The sequence below is a fragment of the Equus quagga genome, chromosome 15 (genome assembly GCF_021613505.1).
Source record: "Equus quagga isolate Etosha38 chromosome 15, UCLA_HA_Equagga_1.0, whole genome shotgun sequence".
In the NCBI taxonomy this organism is placed as follows: Eukaryota; Metazoa; Chordata; class Mammalia; order Perissodactyla; family Equidae; genus Equus; species Equus quagga.
Genome location: NC_060281.1, coordinates 22,944,133 through 22,960,920, shown reverse-complemented (window position 1 = coordinate 22,960,920; position 16,788 = coordinate 22,944,133). Strand labels below are relative to the sequence as shown.

The 16,788-nt window shown below is 38.6% G+C and overlaps 1 protein-coding gene across 1 annotated transcript in view; it reads right to left on the bottom strand.

The window, feature by feature from the left end:
- Positions 1-3,713: 3,713 nt before the first annotated feature.
- The window catches only part of MED20 (mediator complex subunit 20), a 42,315-nt gene continuing 29,240 nt past the window's right edge, over positions 3,714-16,788 (bottom strand). The window contains exon 5 of the transcript XR_006885482.1: positions 3,714-3,777. The gene's annotated coding sequence lies outside the window, so the exon portion shown is untranslated. The remainder of the gene's footprint in view (positions 3,778-16,788) is intronic.

Sequence of the window (16,788 nt, the reverse complement as noted above, 5' to 3'; positions counted from 1 at the left end):
TGGAGAGGGCACCATGACTTTCTGGCCCACATGAGGGTCACTGTCATGTTCTAATGTAGAAAGAAACCACAGTGCTTCTCACTGCAAATCTAGTGAGAAGAGTGGTCTTATTTTATCTTTTTGCAAATCTTTTTAATATCTGGATTATGGAAGACAGCTGGATTCTCCCATCTGTTTCTGTATTCAGTTGGTTGCACATCATGTAGCCTTTGGAAAATTCTACTGCAAACTAGTAAGCAAGTAATGTTTTAGTATTGTTATGAAAATAGTTTTGACTCCTGAAAGAGCCTCAGGGGCCCCTGGACCACTCTTTATGACACTGTTGTAAAAGACATGTACACTAAAAGCTTAACTTTGATCAACATTTAGAAGGATTCTCAAACAAGGGAATGGAGTTTAAAAAGATGGAGAGAGGAGAGAGGAAAACATCACAGGCTATGTGTAGCCACACTTTACAGGGAAGCCAAGACATTTTATCAGTGTACTTTTTGTCACTTTAGATGTCCTTCCTCTTTGTACTTTACCATATTTCAACAGGAAACGAACTACTTAAAGAAAAGAAAAGCCAGCGTTTCTCTTTGACAAGACAGACCCAAGAACAAAAACCACATACTACAACTCCTTCCAGTTCCCATATAAATGTCAATTGTTAATGTACACTTACTTTCTAGACCATCACTTATAAGGACATCCTATTTATAAGACCCATAAGTTACCTTTCTCCTGCCTTTTCTTCCCTTGCATAACTTTCTATTGTCTGCCATTCAAATATTATTTAACAGACAAAGAGCAATTTCCAATTACCAATCAGTTCCAAACTGCTGCACAGCTCAATCTTTCCATCTGCGTATTTCTATGAATAGCAGCTAAATGGTAACCTACGAGTCAAAGCATTCTAATCCCTTTTAAATATGTATTGGTCCTTAGCTAGGTTCAGGTGATGTCTATATACTGGAAATGATTTGTAATCAAAGCAGCTGTAGGGGGCCTGCCCCGGGGGCTGAGTGGTTAAGTTCGAGCGCTCTGCTTCAGCCGCCCTCAGCCGCCCAGGGTTTCGCAGGTTTGGATCCTGGGTGCGGACCTAGCATGGCTCATCAAGCCACATCGAGGTGGTGTCCCACATGGCACAGCCAGAAGGACCTATAACTACAATAAGCAACTATGTACTGGTGGTTTTGAGGAGAAGAAGAAGGAAAAAAAAAGAAGATTGGCAACAGATGTTAGCTCAGGTGCCAATCTTTAAAAAAATTTAAAAACCCAGCTGTATTTATTTAAGTATGGAGAAGAAAAGTAATTATTTTAAAAATAATTATTGGGCTGGCCCAGTGGCATAGTGATTAAGTTCGCATGCTCTGCTTTGATGGCCAGGGGTTCACAGATTCGGATCCCAGGCACAGATCTTTACACCACTCAACAAGCCTTGCTGTGGTGGCATCCCACATAAGAAATAGAGGAAGATTGCCACAGATGTTTGCTCATGGCCAATCTTCCTCAAAAAGGCCAAAAGACAAATAATAAAAAAATTATTATTATTATTTACATAATCATCTCACTGTCATTTTTCCTATACTTAAGATACATGATTTCAAATTTTTCTTCCCCAAGGCAAGGAAAAACAGTTATGGTGACTTTTTCAGGAGATATTTGGCTTATTGTCTTATTTAAACTCACATCCACCTCAGCAAACCTTATGAGTGTGTTAACCCCACAGCTCAGGTCCCGGAGCAGAGGACCTGGGTTTGAATCCTGAAGCTGTCACTTGCAATGCGACTTCGGGCACGTGACTTAATCTGTGCCTCACTTTTCTCTGCTTTTAAAGTGAAGACAACAGTGTCTGCCTCATAAGTGGAGACAGGAGTACATGAGATAACAAATAAATGAGCAAAACACTTACAACAGTGCCTGCTACACAATAAATACTCAGTACATGTTAACTTCCGCTTTTATACACTAGTCTTCTAAAATATTCGCAGCAGACAGAATAGTCCATATAATCTAATAGAGCCCCAGAACAACACAGGAGGAACATGTGAAAAAGGGATGACTGTTTGTGTCCTTCCTTCTAAAAATAGGTAATTGTCTGCACCACCTAATACTGACAAGCCATGGAAAAGATATCAAAGACATTTTCAAAACTCTTATGATGCTGTGAAACAAAAGAAACTCAACAAGACTTGTCCTTCAAAATAGACTTAATGGAAAATTTGACATGGCTATCTGGAAACAAGAGAACAGTGAGTCCTGCTTGACATAGAGACTTTTATGGCAACACAGATCATCACAGCCTGAAGACAGTTGTTTATTCATATCTGCCTGTCACCATCATCTATACCACAAGACACGCAATGAGACCTGAAGGTGTGTAACTCTATTCTCACACATAGTCTAGACCATACTCTGGGAGAAACGAAGTCTGCAGCCAAAAAGAAAACTTTGATGGAAAAATTTAAAAATCATTGCCACCACAGTTAACCTTATCCAAGATGGTTTAACTCTTGGAGTACATCAGAAAAAGCTTCCTCTGTGGAGAGATGGTACATAGAAATGCTAACTGGGACACATATGAGAATTAGAGCTAACCCTTACTGAACACTCAAAATGTTCTAGCCGTTATTCCAAGTTTTTTATATGGATTAACTAGTTAATCCTTAACATTGCTATGAGATGGGCATTTTCTGTCCCCACCTTATACCTGAGGAAGTGAGGCACAGGGACATTAACTTGCCCAAATGTCAACAGTGGCTAGTCAAAAAGAGTCTGGCTCCTTGGGGCCAGCCCAGTGGCACAGTGGTTAAGTTCATGAACTCTGCTTCAGCAGCCTGGGGTTCACAGGTTTGGATGCCAGGTGCAGACTACACACTGCTCATCAAACCAAGCTGTGGCAGCATCCTGCATACAAAATAGAGGAAGACTGGCACAGATGTTAGCTCAAGGCCAATCTTCCTCAAGCAGAAAGAGGAAGATTGGCAACAGATGTTAGCTCAGGGCCAATCTTTCTCACCAAAACAAACAAACAAACAAAAAAAACCAGTCTGGCTTCTAAGCTCAAGTTTTTAACCACTAGGCAAAGAAGAAGGTTGCACAAATACATAGGAAACACCTATGTACTTTGGGAAGAGGCTAAGATTCAGGTAGAGGGTTTTGGTTATCTATAATGCTTGAATTATTGACAATAAGAATGTATGGACTGGTGTAATTAAGAAATTTTATATTTCATAAATTTAGTTAAATCTCTTATTCTCTGGAATCCTATTTGATTATCATCTGACACACAACCTGCACTGCCTCAATGAATGGGATCCCCATGCTGAGCTGAACACCACAGCAGCTGGCAGTATTTGGAGAGGAAGAAGGGGTGGTTGATATTCTTGATAGGTCACGTCAGACAGTCTCCATCCAACCACCATAACCTTCAAGACCTACTCTAGGCTTGTTTAAGTATGCTTGCTGGTCTCCAGGTCTCATCTTTACCTTTAGATATGGCTGTGTCCCTCTTAGCTTAAGTTAGTTCATAGTACTGAAAACTTCACAACAGTTAACAAAGAAGAGGGTGGAAGTTTAGAATGGGGATAAGACAAAGATAGTCACTCATCACTCACCCTATTAGTATTCCAACCTCAGCCATGTATTACAGATTGGCCATACATAACACTCTTAGGAATAGTTTTCATTAATAACTTTTCATTACAGTTTAATTTCTTACCCATTAAACAAGTTTTTTCCATCTTCTTCCATATTATTCCATAGTCATTGGTTAGGTTTCCTCTTCTCTGTTACCTATGGGGGAAAACAATCTGTAAGAGAAAAGCAATTTCATGAATTTCATTTATAAATTCAAAGAAAGGACTGGTATATTACAATGCAGTTTAGTAAACTCACTACAAGTCCACAAAACTGATGTAAAAGAGTGGAAAAAGCTGTGGTCTTTTTTTCAGCTAAGAGCAATCAAAGATTCAGTCACTTAGGAATAGGCTGATCCATAAGTGGAAGCATGAAAGTGTGCTTCCTGAAACATGTACTTTTGCATTTGTTTTAGGTCTTAAAGATTAAATGTTGTCTTTGCAAACAACTCAAAATTGCCAGAAAAACAAAATTCATGGTAACAAAACACTTGAGTATCAAAAGCTAAAATATCAAAACGAAAGACACCAAGAGGTGGCTCCTCTGTGTTAAATGAGTTCATGACTTTGAGGTAAGCAGCATGCTTCTTTAAAAGCAGCATACCTTCTATACACAAGGATACTATATTCATCAAAGATATCTAGAGTGTAGGATACGGACAAATTGCACGTATAATCATTTTTTTAGGTTTCTGACGCTTTATTCAGGAAGTAGGACTCAATAAAACTTGAGATTAGTATGCCATCAGCTGCCATGAAGCAAGATGAAAAATTCTCTATTTTGTCATCCTAATAACTAACACAAGACTTCCTCTTAGAAGGAATTTTCTCTGTGAAAATATGTTCTCCCAATATGGGTCCCCCACCTCTCACGTCCAGTCCCCCTGAGTGGATGGATCCCTGCAGAATGGCTGTCAAGATGCCAGAGTGGCTGTCAAGAAAGGGAAATTGCTCTGAACTAGACAAGAGGAGGAATTTGTTATTTTCTCTCTGAAAGGAACAGAGAGAAGAATGATGAGCAGAGGGAAAGGAAGAGAAGAGGAGTTATTATAGTGGAGCAAAGCTGGGATTAGGTGGGGGTGAAGTTCTCAGGTTAAGGGAGGTCTGAAAACATTTTAAGAACAGGGCTGCCTCACTAAGAAGTTGTTTGCATTAATGCAATGTAAGGCTCACCACACCTCTATTTTGCCTCCTTTCTTCAGTTAGGTGCACTAAACCCACAAATGCCCTGTGTGAATGGGGCCTTTCTGAAAATCAGAGAAGCCAAGTTTCACATCTGGGTGCCCTATGGTGTACATCAGAGGCACATGACAAGAAAACATGGGTCCAGGAGGCAGAAGTGGTTGTAAGATGGTAAAACCCAGGAAATGCACAAATACTTTTATGAAGAGCTTACAACTTCCACACATTCTAGGTTGGGGGTCTGAGGGAACCTTATTCAGAAAACTAAACTGACACTGTACGAATGGTGGCTTTATATTCATAAAATTTCCCTCTTTCCTATCCAAATAACTATACTTTCAATATAAGAACACCAAAAGATTAAAAGCTAACTTAATTAAATTTAAATCCAAGTTATCTGAATTAATTCTGGATGCTCCCCAAAAGCTGACCACAATAACCAGTTCTATACTAAATAGCACCTAGGATATAGAACTACATAGAGTTCAGGCTTAAAAGCCCTATGAAACAGCTATTAACCTGAAGAGTAATGACTTCAATAATTTTGATGGTGATCTTGACAATGGGGAAATTATAATAAGTCAGCTTAATTCTCAAAACTATTAAGAAAACTCCATACATTCACATATTTTCCACCTAGGTCCCACTTACATATCATTTAAACTACTATAATATACTTTTGAATGGGGGGTATGGAATTACAGATATATAAAACAAATCACTACAGTAGGAACAAAATAAAAATGTAGATGACATCCCTTTAAATGGCCATTAGAAATAAGTCCCCAACAAGCATCTATTAGTGAAACTTGCTGAACTCTCAGGCTTTGTGGTGTCATGGAAGGCAAGAGCACACAGGATGTAGAGTAACAAGAGACCAGTTATCCTCATGATGTCCATTGACTAGTACAAGACCCTATACTAGCTACTTAACTTCCCTGAGCCTGTTGTCTCATCTGGTTCATAGCAGTGGTGTAAGGATTAAATGAGACTGCACGTAAAATGCTAGTCCACTGTCTGGTACATAGCTGATGATCAACAAAGGTTCAGTTTCCTTCCTTTCTTTTCTACCTTTAGTTTAGAGCAACTTTCAAGGCTTGAGAACGAGAAAATCCATTCTTGAAATCTTACCCAAGGGGCCGGCCCCGTGGCCAAGTGGTTAAATTCACACGCTCTACTTCGGCGGCCCAGGGTTTTGCCAGTTTGGATCCCGGGCACGAACATGGCACCTCTCATCAGGCCATGCTGAGGCGGCATCCCACATGCCACAATTAGAAGGACCCACAAATAAAATATACAACTATGTACTGGGGGTCTTTGGGGAGAAAAATTAAAAAAAAAAAGAAATCTTAATTTAGTCTTATTCTGCCAAATAATAATAATGATGATGACAATGTTGATGATGATAGCTGTTAACACTTAGCCTTTAATGTATGCCAGACACTCATCTGAGCACTGTTACACATATTAACTCATTCACTCCTCACAACTATGAGATAGGTATTATTTTTATTCCCATTTCACAGACATGGAAACTAAGGCACAAATAAGTTCCAGAGTTAATAAGTGGCAGAGATAGGATTCAAACCCGTTTCTGCTCTTAAGATACACTAGCACCAAGGACTAACAACAAGGTGACAGCAGCAATGCTCTTTCCTTAAGAGCTCTCTAATATTAATGTAGTTGGGGAAGGAATGTTCGGATAGCTTACCAAATAGAACAGACCCATATTTTAGGTATTAAGGCTTTATATAGATATATTTTTAATATAGTTTATATATTTAAAAATACAGTTTATATATTATACATCTCAAAATATTTTAAACATATTATACATATTTCATAATATATATTTAAAAATTTAGAAAGTCAACCAAGAGAATATTAATAAATTTAAACCAGAAAAAATTTAACCAAGATTTTATACCGTTTCCAGAAAAGTCACTCATGTGGCATTCTAAAATACAAACATTTATTATTCTATGTTATATCTTGTCTGTAACTGCCTTCCCCTGTAAGGTCCTGAAGGACAGCAACAGCATCTTGTCTTACTGTGAACATCAGTGATGTCTAAAAAAGTGCCTAGTCTTTTCTAGGTGCTCAATAAACACTGATAAAAGAATGAAGAGGCTAGACATTAAACAAAAAGACTTTCAAATCCACCTATTATTTCCATTCACATTCTAAGGCACTAACACTCTAGGTTATTTCCCACCATTCACTCCATAATTTTACTATGAGTAAGGCCTTGTTGGATTTAAGTGTTTTCCTTGACCCAGTCACATTTTTGGCCCATTCCAATTTATAAGCTCATGTAGCAAAATGTCTGATGACAAAAAGTCTCAAGCATACAATTAATCAGAAGATTCATGCATGAATGTATGCATGCAACATGTTGTTAATAGCACTTTCTGATTTTCTAAGTGCTGCGACACACAACTCCCAGGTGCCTCAAGACAGCCCTGAGAGTAGACAAGGCAGGTGTGATACTACAGGACGCTGCACCCAATGCTGATTGTTTGGGAGTGGAAACATATTTTCATTGCCACTGCCAAAAAAACCACTGGCTCAGAACCTAAGTTAGGCGCTTTCTCTGTAGGTTGGGTAGAAAGTCTACAAAATGACATATTTTTAAGTCAATGTCATAAATAATTTTTTAATCATACACGATCAGTCAAATCTAATCAAAGTAAAAACAAGTCAAAAGCCTAGGAAGATACAAAGGTAGAGGAAACTCCCACAACTAAATAAGGAAACATTTTACACGCATCTACAACTAAATAAACCGCATGTAAGATTTTAAGAACAGCACAATTAAATCTCTCATGGCCACTAAATTAGGAAGCCAAATATGACTGGTGGGAAGAGAGAACCAGACTAGTATCAAGAGGCCTGGGTCTCAGCGCACACTCTGCCACTGAAGAGCTATGTGATCTCTAGAACCACTCAAATTTAAAATTCTAAAATTTTGTATATACCACCCAGAGTAAATAATAATGCAAAAAGAAACATGTAACATTTTACATTTCAGTGCACAGCATGGACAGCATGAACAAAGGCTCAAGATCTGCCCCTTTACTGCTCTAAGATTCTAAGTTATTAGTTTGCCATTGGTTTTACCCATTAACGGCTCTGGATAATGGTTTAGGTTCAAACTCAAGACTTCTGCAGAGAAAGTGCAAAACAGACAGATTTATGATTTTCTGTAAAACACAAAGGGTGCTAGGATTGCATTCACACACACTGACTGTGGTTCAGAATTATCTAGGTGGTAAAATCTAACTCCACTTGACAGATGAATTGATTTCTTATAAACTGTTTATTAAAATGCCTTTTCACTATTAAACAGAAATATGGTCCACAGGCTTAGGAAGCTGTTATACAGCATACATGGAGTGACAACCTAACCTAAACTGTGAGCTTCTTGAGGACAAGGACTGTTTCTTGTTCATTTTTGCGTTCTGCTGACTTTACGTATATTGTTGTTTGAATTAATCACTCATAGAGGATCCCTTCTTCTAAGTTTATCTCAAATTTTACTTCTTAGGTGATATGCTTCCTAACATTTATAAAGTATTCTCAGTTAAAAACTTCACATGGTATTTACCACTGCAAACTGTAATTTTATCATCTCCCCACAAGTACATTTTTATATTAGAACAAAACATTTCATATTGTTTTAGCCTTCTTAAATAAAAACCATTTGGAGCAGCCAGTCTGGTGGCATAGTGGTTAAGTTCATCTGCTCTGCTTTGGTGGCCTAGGGTTTGCAGATTCAGATCCTGGGTGTGGACCTACATGCTGCTCATCAAGCCATGCTGTGATGGCGTCCCACATACAAGATTAGAGGAAGACTGGCACAGATGTTAGCTTAGAGCCAATCTTCCTCACAAACAACAATCAATCAATAAATAAAATACATAAATAAAAAGATATATATATATAAAACAATTTGGAATCAATTCAATGATGTATAAGAGATCCACAGTCTCAGACTGAAAGATGGTCAAGCCCAACATTAGAAATTTTCTTCCCTAAATGCCTGTGTGGTGGTTAGGATCAAAAAGGCTTTAGAAATCCACCTGCCTTGTTGACTGGCTTCCATATCTAATAAGATACTAGATGGGTCTATTTATAAGGGGCATAGGATTTGGGGAGAGTGAAAAAGCCTTAGATTTAGAATCAGAAGGCTTGGGTTGAAGCCCCAGGTTATCCACTTATTAGCAGCGCAACCTCAAGCAACTCACTAACGTCTTGGGACCTCTACGTCCTCACATGTACATGGATATAACTTCGGCTCTACTCCCTTCCAAGGGCGCTGGGAAGATCAAATAAGAAAACTGTGTGTAAGTGCATTATAAACTGACAAAAGCTGCACACGTGGATTAGCTATTATTTCCTTGCTACCAAAGAAAGCAAAGACTTTACATCTTTTTTTTTTTAAAGATTTTATTTTTCCTTTTTCTCCCCAAAGCCCCCCAGTATATTTCCAGTTGTGGGTCCTTCCAATTGTGGCATGTGGGACACCGCCTCAGCATGGCCTGACGAGCGGTGCCATGTCTGTGCCCAGGATGCGAACCGGCAAAACCCTGGGCCGCCAAAGCAGAATGAGTGAACTTAACCACTCGGCCATGGGGCCGGCCCCTACGTCTTTATTCTGGTGAGAAGAGACATTGATATTCGAACTTTCCGGGGGCTTGGGGAGTATGCTGGGATAAAAGAGCATGATCATTCAGGTAGAGCTCAAGAACCCTAAAATGTGTTTGGTATCTGGATCTTTATTTTAGTTAAATAACATCCTAGTCTTAACAGCTTAATAAGGATTAAAGAGCATAAGATCTTAGCCAGATTGGGAATTCCTTCTCATCAAAAAATAAAATGACCTAAAAGCAATAGCATAATATACTTGCATTCTCCCCAATCATTCAAGATAAACATATGCAAACAAAAGCAATACCAGATCCCATTTCATTTGCAGAGCACTTGTGTCAGCCACACAAATGACTTTGCATATAGCATACACCAGAGTTGCTATTTCATCATTGTGCTTAAATCTAATCCTGCTTCTTATATCCCCACATATAATAAATATTATACCAAGCACATTTTACAACAGCAATTTTAATGGGAAGAGGACATTTATGAGCATTTATTTTACTCCTACCAGATACCATGCTGTGTGAGGTGTTTTCACATATATTTGCTCAGTTAATTCTCACAATGAGGTAGGTGTCAGCAGCACTTTACACCCGAAGAATGGAAACTCAAATTGGTTATTAAGTGACTATCCCAGGACCACACAGCAAGAAAAGAGCAGCACCTAGGCCCAAGATAATTGCTTTGAATTAGCGCAATTCCAGTAACCCGATATCAGTGGCACAGAACATGAGGTTCATTTAAGTAAAGTTTGGTGCCAGGGTAAAACTTAGATGGCAGTTAATAGTATCCTGAAGCACCTTATGTGCTAAAGATATAATAAGGTTTAGATAAATGGGTGGACTATATACCTGTGCCAAGCAATGCAAAGTTAGGAGTGTTTGGACAAGATCTAAAGCCTGTAGAGCTTTCCAACTAAATGATTCTAGCAGAAACAAGACAGAGTTTGATGGTTACACTGTTAACTGGTTAGAGTAGTCAAAGATATCAAATAAATACAGATCTTAAAAATATAAAATTGGAGGCCAGCCCCTTGGCCAATTGGATAAGTTCGCACGCTCTGCTTCGGTGGCCCAGGATTTCACTGGTTTGGATACTGGGCGCAGACATGGCACCACTCACTAAGCCACACTGAGGGCGGCATCCCACATGCCACAACTAGAAGGACCCACAACTAAAATATACAACTATGTACTGGGGGGCTTTGGGGAGAAAAATTAAAAAAAAAAGATTGGCAACAGTTGTTAGCTCAGGTGCCAATCTTTAAAAAAAATTTAATTTTTTTTTAAATTTAAAAAATATGTAAAATTGTGTCAAATTACTAAACAATATTCTAATTAGGTATAATAGTTAAGAGAACAGGTTTAGGGGCCTGATTGGCTGGAGCAGAATTCCAGTGGGACCAAATTCCTAGCTCCATGCTCAGTTTCCTTACCTGTCTCATACAGTTGTTGGGGAGTTAGGATGTGTAAAGTGCTCAGAAGAGTCAATGGCATGGGATAAGTGCTCAATAAATGTTACTTATTATCTTTCTAGTATTACCTTGCATAAAAAACATGTGTTGGTGAAGATATGGAGAAAAGGAAACCCTTGTGCACTGTTGGTGGGAATGTAAATTGGTGCAGCCACTAGGGAAAACAGTGTGAAGGTTCCTCAAAAAATTAAAAATAGAACTACCACATGATCCAGCAATTCCACTTCTGGGTATTTATCCAAAGAAAACAAAAACATCAACTCGAAAAGATATATGCGCCTCCATGTTCACTGCAGCATTATTTACAATGATGGATGGATACACACAAACACACACACACACATACAATGGAATATTAATCAGCCATAAAAAAGAATAAAATCTTGCCACTAGTGACAACACGGATGGACCTTGAGGGCCTTGTGCTAAGTGAAATAAGCCAGAGAGAGAAAGACAAATACCATGTGATCTCACTTATATGTGGAATCTAAAAAGGCAACAATAACAAAACCCCAAGCTCAGAGATACCAAGAACAGATGGTGGTTGCCAGGGGCAGGGGGTGGGAATGGGTGAAACGAATGAAGGGAGTCAAAAAGTACAAACTTCCAGTTATAAAATAAATGTGTCATGGAGATGAAATGTACAGCATGGCAACTTAGTTAATAATACGGTACTGCATATTTGAAAGTTGCTAAGAGAATAAATCTTAAAAGTTTTCATCACAAGAAAAAAATGTTTTTTGTAAATATGTATGGTGACAGATGTTAACTAGACTTATTGTGGTGATCATTTCATAACATATACAAATACTGAATCATTAAGTTGTACACCTGAAACTAATACAGTGTTACACGTCAACTCTACCTTAATTAAAAAAATAACAAAATAAAATATACATGTAAAAAGACTGAAGGCCTTCCATTATTGAGCTATTTTGCTTTCAAGTCTAGAATTTAAAACATAATAAAGAGAGGCTAAATCCTAACTTTCTTGATAATAGTCAGGATAGTGGTTAACCTGGGGTGGGACACAAGGAAGGATCACACAAGGAAGTTTTTACACTTAGAGGATGCTCACCTCAGCTTTTGTTTTACTAGTCTTTAAAATGTACAGGTTTCCCCTGCTATCTGAAAAGTTTGCTTTATGACACTTTGCTTTTATGAAACAACTACATTAGTACCTGTTTTCACTAATGGAAAGAAATCTGAACAGGATTTTCACTTTTACAAAAAAAAGTGAAAGGTGAAAATAGCATTCAGCATTTGTTTTGCAGTGAGCCATTTTAGAGGCTAAGCAGTCAAGCATATTGTCATATTTCAAGACTTCCACATCAGCCACAGCAGACAATGAACATCAACCTTCAACACTGAGGCAGGCAGTCATAGAAGAAGGTGTAGACATTAGTGACCTGTCCACCCTGATGGATTCAGAAGATGATGAGATGTTAATAGATGGCATTCTTCCTATCTCTCCTATACCCCCGTATCCAGTACTTCCCACCATCCCAACCTCCGACGACTCAGCCTAACACACCAGTATCACCACCACCTCTCAGCCTTCCAGTGTGCTCCTTGTCTTGCTGATTCTGGCAAGTGAAACGACACTGTAAATACATGATTTCTACTTGATATAGGCTGTGTATTTATGATTTCATTGCTTATTTTACCATATGTTAGTGTTATTTTAGGTTTTATGTGCTATTTGGTATGATTTGGTAGGTTATTTTTGAGGTCTGGGAATGCTCAAAAATTTTTCCCATATAAATTAACGGTAATTGCTTCTTCACTTTACGCCATTTTGGCTTAACAAAAAGTTTCACATAAATGTTCTCCTTTCAGATGGTGGGAAACCTGTATCTTATTTCGTAATGAAAAATAAAAATTAGAAAAAGTATAAATGAATACATTTCCAAAGTATAATGAGAAAGCATTGTTTAACCCTAGAAGAGGTGGAGAGAAAAAAAACAATGCTCTATCATTCTAAGTGTTCTAGGTTACTTCAGATTGTTTGCAACAGTTTAGCTCAGTCATGGAAAAATTTCCATTGGATTCTATTCAATCCTAAGAGACATTATTCTTCTTTGTTGGTCAGTGTCATAAAGGACATCACTGATTCATTGGGAGCACCTCTGTTTCTTTTTTTCTTTTTTTTTGGTGAGAAAGATTGGCCTAACATCCATTGCCAATCTTCCTTTTTTTTTGCTTGAGGAAGATTAGCCCTGAGCTACCACCTGTGCCAATCTTCCTCTATTTTGTATGCGGGACACTGCCACAGCATGGCTGGTGAGTGGAGTAGGTCCATGCCTGGGATCTGAACCCACGAACCTGGGCCTCCGAAGCAGAGAGTGTGGAACATTAACCACTTGGCCGTGGGGCCGGGCCCAGGAGTACCTCTTTATGATCATGAAATCTGAAGGCTGTAAGCAATCTCAGAGGACTTGTCTTTCAAAATGTTTACTTTTCAGATAAGGGAACATTAGACCCCTTAGCTTCCAAACAACAGGTTTTCCCCACTCTGCTCCTAGCTATTATTACTAGTCAGGAATGAAACACAAAGGAAGGGGCACTAATATGTGCCCCAAAAGATGCGAGCACCTACAGAAGAGCCAGTGCTTCAGCCAAAGAAGGCACTCCACAAACATGTGTGTAAGTGAATTTATTCAAAAGATTAAAGCACGGTTTCTGTCCCCAAGAATTTTACATATAAATGAAAATCACCAAAGGTTTCTATGTCAACATATAATGAATTCAGTGATGTTCTGGAGCAAACAGTACACAGCACAAAATATAGGAGGGAGGGGAAAAAGGTTAAGGGGTAAAATGCAGGAAGGGTTCTTGGAAGAGGAGAATTGAGCTTTGAAAAATTGGTAAAGAAAGCAGTCTAGAATTTCTCCAAAGAAAGTTGTTGACATGTTTACAATACCTGCTTCCCTTTTCCACATTATTTAAAAATTTTAACAGGCACCCTAATTTTTTCTAAACAATTTTACCTGCTATAATTATATTCAGGAAAGAGTTTCCACTCTATTCCACAGAGGACTTTTGGGATCCACTGAGAAGGGAATAGTAGGAGGAAAAAGAAAACTTTTAAATGCTCAATATAAATTCTTTAAAACAGAAATATCTTTAAATGGCAGGACATAAATTTTCTCAAGTTTTAAAGTTTATCAAAATAAAACTAGACCCCAAAAATTAACAGAAAGAAAAACATAAAAACATAAAATCCCATGACTGCAACCTAAAACCTACATTAAATTAATGGGACATTTGGGTGACATAAAGGGCTCCTCTTTCCAGCTACTTTAATGAGAACAGAATCATGGTGGCAAGAAAAAGAACACTGGAGAAGAGACTCTGTTCTAGTTCTAGACAGAAGAGTGAACAAAAGTAAGCCACTTCTGCTCTTGGGGTCTCAGTTTCCACATCTGTAAAAGGAACATTTAAGTTACTCAATGACCTAAATTTCTGTAATTCTATCTGTAAACTCCCCAGTCATTCAGATATCATTCTCTTACAGCAAGCTATAGGTTAGGCATTAATCCACAGGGGTAGCAAAAACCAAATGAATTTATGTCACGTGCAATTCTGCCACTGCAGCAAAACTGTGCAATTGCTGTAAGCCAACAAGTCTTGTGTTGAAACAGGACATCAAAGAAATAAGCTTGGATTTGCAGTGAAGCACGATGCGCTGAAACCTGCATTCACCTCTGCTCTCTCCAGAACTCCACTAAAATGGCATTAAAAATGTAAAATCCTAAAGCACAAAGAACAGGTGAGGAAACAACCACAATAAAGTTTCTGGAAGCTGAAAAGCAAATGAATAAGTTAATTGATTTAGTTGAACAAAGAAAGCAAAAACTAAGAACATTTTAAGGGGAAACCCAGAGCAAACAGAATTGTGCTGGGATGCACCAGAAAAGCTCAGAATGCCTCTGAAATTGAGGTGAGCAGGCAGGGCTGAAAACAGGAGAAGAGGCTGAAAGTCCTACCCCAAGATCCTGACTCCAAATAGCCATCAGTCAGAGGATGGGAAGTTTACTCTCTGGAAACTAAAGAGACTCTGGACAGGCATAACGAGGAGCAGGCCTACCAGACTTGAAAGATAGGGGTTAAGGGAAAGCCAATATCCACAAGGTAAATGTCCCCAGCTCTCTCTCCACTCAGCTCCCCAGATACTGGAGCCACGTGTGTAACCGATGATTGAAGCATTCTCTCTGGGGAAGAACCTGGCCCAGAGAAAAACACCTACAAACACTGATGCTGCAGATGACCCTCCAAGGAAGCTGGGTCCCTGGCTAATCACCTTATAATGAAGATGACTAGTTAACTTTTAGAAGCCCCCACACTCCAGCAATTCAGCTTTCAGTTTTTCAATGGCTCATTCTGGAATATGCGTAAGATGGCCAAGGCTATACATTTAAGGAAATTCCATAACTGAAAGACCAAAACAAATGATCATTTTAAGGGAACAGAGATAGTCCAGGAGGCTGAAGAAATTTTTTTAAATTATAATTAAAATACTCAGAGAAGAACTATTCCACCCATGAAACAAAAATAGAAAACTATTAAAAAGCAACAGAGAAAAAAACTCCTGAAAATTAAAAATATGATAGCAGAAATATAAAACTAATTAGAAGAGTCTAAAGATGAAGTTCAGGACACTTCCCAGAAAGTAGAACGAACCAAAAAGATGAGAAATAGAAAAGATGGGAAAATTAAAGGACCCGTCAGTTCTAAGTTCCAAACACAAATAATAAGAGTTCCAGAGAGAAAGAATACGAGAACTGGGGTCAAGGGGGAGAAGGGGGAGGCTGATTAGAATTTAGGAACTCAAGGGGCCGGCTCCATGGCCTAGTGGTTAAGTTTGGTGCACTCTGCTTCAGAGGCCCGAGTTCGGTTCTCAAGTGAAGACATACACTACTTGTTGGTGGCCACGTCTAGGAAAACGGCATTAAATACCAAAAGAAACAGCTGGAAGAGTAGAAAATGGAGAAAAGGCAGAATGTTGGGGAGAGGAAAAGCAGGTAGTATACTTTTATGCTATATACAGGCTTAGCACTGATAAATATTAAATTTTAAAAGATTCTTAAAAGGTTAAAAAGAATGTTTTAAAATCATATCTAGGGGCCAGGCCAGTGGGCACAGTGGTCAAGTGCGCACGTTCTGCTTCAGCAGCCCGGGGTTCGCCGGTTCGGATCCCGGGTGCGGACATGGCACCACTTGTCAAGCCATGCTGTGGTAGGCATCCCACAAATAAAGTAAAGGACGATGGGCACGGATGTTAGCTCAGGGCCGGCCTTCCTCAGCAAAAAGAGGAGGATTGGCAGCAGATGTTAGTTTAGGGCTAATCTTCCTCAAAAACTATAAATAAATAAAATCATATCTAAAAATATGGTTTTCCAAGCAGGATTTCTGAGGAAAAAAAAGAATGAAAAAAATAATTTTCAAGGCAGAGAAAAATCAAAGTATTTGGAAAACTCTACACCTTAGCTTAGTGTGTGGCTTTGTTTGAAAAAAAATTAAGAGTAGGAAATAACGTTTTGCAGATAGACACTTATTTAGAAGTCTAACCACAAAATGAGCAAAAAAAAAAGGAAAAATTCTAACATATTATGGGAAAAGTTCATGGTTTACAGCTGCATCAATCACGTCACAAATTAAAATTCTTTTTTCACTCAGTCAAGCAGATGCTAAAGCAAAGTCAACAGAACAACTTCATTGCATCACATTTTGGTCAGAAATGAAAACACTTAAAGAACTCTATTACTTCCTCAGGAAAGGAAAGCACAAATCCTGTGAATCTGCTGGAACAAGGAAAAGAGCATTCTGAGTCAGAGTCGATCCTTCTTTCCTGAA